This window comes from Lipotes vexillifer, unplaced genomic scaffold (assembly GCF_000442215.2).
Source record: "Lipotes vexillifer unplaced genomic scaffold, Lipotes_vexillifer_v1.1 scaffold1759, whole genome shotgun sequence".
NCBI classification, from domain to species: domain Eukaryota; kingdom Metazoa; phylum Chordata; class Mammalia; order Artiodactyla; family Lipotidae; genus Lipotes; species Lipotes vexillifer.
The window spans coordinates 70,487-76,008 of NW_006777810.1; positions in this window are offsets into that span (position 1 = coordinate 70,487).

Genomic DNA, 5,522 nt, shown 5'->3' on the forward strand with positions numbered 1-5,522 from the left:
CACAACAGTGAGAGGCCCGCGTACCGCAAAAAAAAAAAAAAAAATTACTGTGAGATGAAATACATTTATATAATAGAGTCACTGGAAAGAAAGGTTAATATATATTTGGGCATGAATGGTATATGTTTTTAATGATAAATTGTGGTTATTGTTTGCTGAACAACTTTTATTTATCCTTCAAAAGGAAACATTTACATTAGTTTAGAAGCTTGAACTCTAGGTGAGAAGTAGACATTAATGTTAGTAAGTTAGGGAAAAAAGAAATGAGCGTTATAAATGAAAAATAGGATATATATGAAAATGTGAGGTGATGGAGAAGGGCAGATGCAGATGGAGATGCTGAGAAATTAACAGATCAACCTTCAGGAGATAGTGCATTTTCCATTCCTATATGTGGGTTATAGTCAGGTGGCTTTGTTTCCTAATGTACAAGTGAGACATTTTCTAAGCCAAAGAAAGATTCATGCTAATAGTAAAATCAATCTACTTTGTACAGAAAAATTTTAAAACATGTATATATATATATATATTTTTTTTTTGCCGTATGTGGGCCTCTCACTGTTGTGGCCTCTCACTTTTGTGGCCTCTCCTGCCGTAGAGCACAGGCTCCAGACGCGCAGGCTCAGCGGCCATGGCTCACGGGCCCAGCCACTCCGTGGCATGCGGGATCCTCCCGGACTGGGGCATGAACCCGTGTCCCCTGCATCGGCAGGCAGACCCTCAACCACTGCGCCACCAGAGAAGCCCAAAAACATGTATATCTTTTGATAAAAATTCAACACGACTTTTAGTTTGAAGTTCAATTACTTCTCAAATGCATGTAGATTTAGGTTCTTGATGGATAAATCATAGGGTTATAGAACTTTAGAGCTGAAAGAGACTTGGACATTATTTTGTTAGGTTCCTTATTTTTATAAAATGAAGAAAAAAAACAGCTGAAGACAAGTTCTAAGACTGAGTGTGAATATGGCATGATCCTCAAGGCAGAACAATTCTCCCACTTATGCTTGGAGCTAACAGAGACACTGAGATGAAAAGCAGTGAAAGATATGTTTAACTACCAAAGAACTGAAATTTGTGTGCTCCAGTTGGGATCACATTTGACATAGGATATCAAAAAAGGAGAAGAAATACCTTAAAGGGGGAAATGGGAAAGAGCAATTGACTAAAAGCCATAATGGATGCTTTGGGAGGAATTAATATGCTTAACTACCATATAGGGTTTCAATAATTAAAATCTACAATAAAAAAGACATCAGCATTAATTATTAAATATTAACCTAAGTCAATTTAAATGGTGACAAATAACACCTTAAGATTCTTGGGAACTTAATTCAAGAATGTCAAACTACATTATCATTTATCTCTCTATTTTACCTGGCAAGTGTGTGGCTAGACTATGATTGCATGTGTGTCTATTTCAAATGCTAAAAATATATATTTTAATTAAGTATCATATTTACAGGTTATTTTCTGAATTTCCCAAGGTGAGCTTTCACGGGGTCCTTTCAGTCCTATGCATATTCTAAAACTTGATTTATACATACAAAAACCACTCTCAGGTATTGGTTTTAAAGTACCTCCTCAACTATTAATATGACACTTGTTACTCTTAGATAAAATATTTTTTAATTGATTATTATGGAGAGGAGAGTAATGTAGCAAAAAGCATAGTGCATTTAAAATAAAAATATTTGATTTGACTTATTACCTATACTATTTTGCAGTTATTAATTTTCAAATACTCATTTTCTTCTGTAACAAAATAAGAATGAGCATACTCGTTCAACACAAGAATCAAATTAATTAATATATGTGATAGAAATATGTAAGGTGCTTTAAAATTATAACTGTTATTTCCTGTATCTTAAAGGTATTTGAAATAAAAGAAGCACAGATATAAGTAATTAAACACAAGGACAAAAATCAAAAGTTACTTTAGAAAAACCAAGCCTAAGAATTGTTGCTGTGATGAAAGCAGCTCTCAACTTTGTGCTTCCTAGAAGATAGGTTATCCAAGAGAAAAATAATTCAGCAATGTCGTTCCTGCAACGATAAACTTACCGTGAGCACAAAACTTTAAAATAACTCTTTCTCAAGAAAATTCTGTTATAAGCTTGTTACTTAACTAAAAACTCCTTAGAATGATCTCAGAGATCCTAAGAAGCTTTAAGTTTAGTTGGAGTTATCCAATAAAAGCCTGACTTTATTCCCTATCTCAAAAAGTCACTTCTACTTTTCTGGCCTTAATTCTGGGAATCTTCTTTAAAAAGCATAAATCTAGACCAGTGGATCTAAGGCTGGGATATTCTGCCATCTTAAACATGATCTTAAAATGGGAGAGAATATGTGAATTTAGTCCTATCCTGGAACATCCCAGAAACATGTTCATCATTTACTGTTACACCCTTAAACAGCCCGAGGAACAATTAGAACCACCTGAAAGTTTGGATGCACAGCCAATTCATTCATGTAGATGCTTTATGATTTATACGCTGCCTTCCTATAGCTTGCCTAGTGAACAACTGGTTGATATTTAACAAAATAATGTAAACAAAATACTTGGAACATTGCCTATTACATGATAAGCACTAACATACCTATTATTATTATTTTATTAATAACAGGGTAGCTTACATAGCTTTTAAGAGTGTCTATTACCATACTGTTACAAAAATAAACTAAAAAAACTAAGAACTTCCCAATGTTTCAAAGTAAAAGTTGAATAGTCATGTAAAAAAAGTAACAGTTTATTTGAAAAAACAAAAATCTTTTAAAACTTTCCAATGTTTCTTTTTCTCCAAATTCCAACAAAATGTCTTACCATGTAGGGAAGCTTAGAGGATTATGAATTTGTAAGAAGCAGTGTGAGTGAGGCAAACTTATGTTTACAATTTCTGTCTGTGAGCGTCAATAGCTGTAATTTTTAAATTACACCAATATTTACTTCTCTGGAATACAAGGAAAGCCCCTTCTACAGGACTACTTTTATAAACTGTGCTGCTTGTAGGTAGTGGGATAAATTACAGCCTAGAATTCTAAGGAGCAGTCCCCATGTATTTGAATATGAACTGTTCATGTACAAAGAAAGAATTTGGCCCATTTCCCAACACAATTGATGAAAGAAATTCACAGAGGCTAATCCTGTCCTATTTTAAAACATATGTATATATTAGTGTTTAATTTTGGTAACCACTCTTCATAGGTATGTTATTTTGATAATAAATCCTTTTCTTCTTAACTCAAATATTTTGTAGGCACATAATTTTAGATATCACATTGTTAGTTACTAACAAAAAAAGAGTGATGAAAATACATATAAAATAATTTCATAGTTTTTGTAGACCTTAGTTTATTTTATTTAGTCACAAATAAGTATTAGAGCCTTCTATGAATGAAATATATTACTGATGTTATATAAGTAAATATACATGTAAAATTACTTCTAATTCTTTCATAGACAGCACGGTAACTGAAAATTTTATGTAAAATCTTTCTGCTAGGGGCTTCCCTGGTGGCGCAGTGGTTGAGAGTCCGCCTGCCGATGCAGGGGACACGGGTTCGTGCCCCGGTCTGGGAGGATCCCACATGCCGCGGAGCGGCTGGGCCCGTGAGCCATGGCCGCTGAGCCTGCGCGTCCGGAGCCTGTGCTCCTCAATGGGAGAGGCCACAACAGTGAGAGGCCCGCACACTGCAAAAAAAGAAAAAAAAAAAAAAAAAATCTTTCTGCTAAAAACTTAAAAGCTATTTCAGCAAATCAGTTTTTAATAGAGAAAGAGCATTGCTATCAATAAGATTTGTCAGGGTTTTATATTTAATTTAAAAATAAAAGGTCTTGAAACTCTAAAGAGATCTGGCAGCTTCTGGAAAATAGCCTAATGTTCTCTAAGTGTGAATGCTGAGAGAAAATAACTTGTCCGCTAATGGTTTTGATTGCTCTAACAGGATCTTCTGTAAAAGCTGACAACCCACTTCCTGCAAAGCCCTCAATATTAAAACACACATGAGCAGGATGAAGGGGCAACTCTTTCATTGGGACTTTCTGCAAGATGCCAAAGTAAATAGCTGTAGATAATGCATGCAAACACAACCTAAGACTGCATTTAAGGAGAGCAAAAGGAAATTTAGAGACTGAAGCCACAAGTTAGCAAAGTCTTTTTGAAATATTCTGCCACTCTCTGGAGATTAAGCTTGGAACAAAACACCCTGGTGTTAGAGTCCAGTACTAAAATGTACAGGTGGAATTTCTTTTTTCAGCATGTTTTCTGCTCTTCAGTGCGCCCTTGGGAGAAAGTCACAAATAATTCACTTAGCTCCTGACCATCTTTAATGGTATTTCTAAGTTTGCCATATAAACACATCTCCAGGATCACTTAAGATTATCTCCTTAGAGTAAGGATGCAAATTCCATAAACTACCATTTCTCAAGAGAATTAATTTATTAGTTGTGTTTATGGGTCAACTTTTGACATCCATAAAGATACTACAAATGCCCAGGAATGTGATTACAGCTTCATTCTTTGCGACAATACCAAGTCTTATAAGGGCAGGACTATACTAAGCAATTTTCCTTATGATTGTTTATTGCAGAGGTATTGTTTTATAATGCTGAAAAACCATCTAAAAATTTACCATCATGTGCAATCAAATGGTTTCATTTTTTAGCATTCTTGTCTTAAATGTTGCACTGTACCCATTCAGCTTCTTCCAGAACCTTTTCAAGAAAATATATTCCCCAATTTGACATTTAAGAATGTTTCCTCAGACCATCTTCATTACTTTATACCCATTTCTAACTATTTGTTCCTGAAGGCAGTTGGATAAAGAACTTATTTTTCTTTTCTGAAAAAAATGAAATCATTACCACAAGTCATTTGAGCTCTACTCCTCTAAGATTCAAAATAGAAAAGAAAAATACTCCATTGTTTAACAAAAAGGCTGAAGATAATTTGCAAGCTCCTTTGTTCTTTACGGGCAGTGACTTCAGCAACAATTAATATGGAACTGTCGGTGAATCTGATTAACTGTCTTTGATAAATTTAATTTTTAATTGTCTTTTTTGTGTGCAGTGATCCATATTTTGGGGATGCTTCCATAGTTCATAGAAACTGACTTAGGTAGTCTAAGAGAAAATATGAAACACATCAGATTCAATACCAAATAAACCCATACCATATTGTCCATTTCATTATTTCTTTTTGGTATTACAATGAATGACAGTCAAAGAAGAAACAACCCAGCTGAATGGGTAAAACCCATAATGTAATCCTACGTGACACAGGTAATGCACTGGTAAAGTTTGTCTGGGGATTTCAATGTACTTGGGATTTCTGAGTATACTGTTTTTTTCATCCTTCCATCATCAACATGATAAAGCTCAAAAGCAGTTAACAAGTAACTTCTTTCCATATTTCTTACCCTCCCATACTCTCCTTCCCCTCCCTATTTAACTGCTACTGAGAAGGCAATGGAGCAAGAGTCTATTTCCTTATATCTCTCTGGTAAGCAATAACATCTGGACA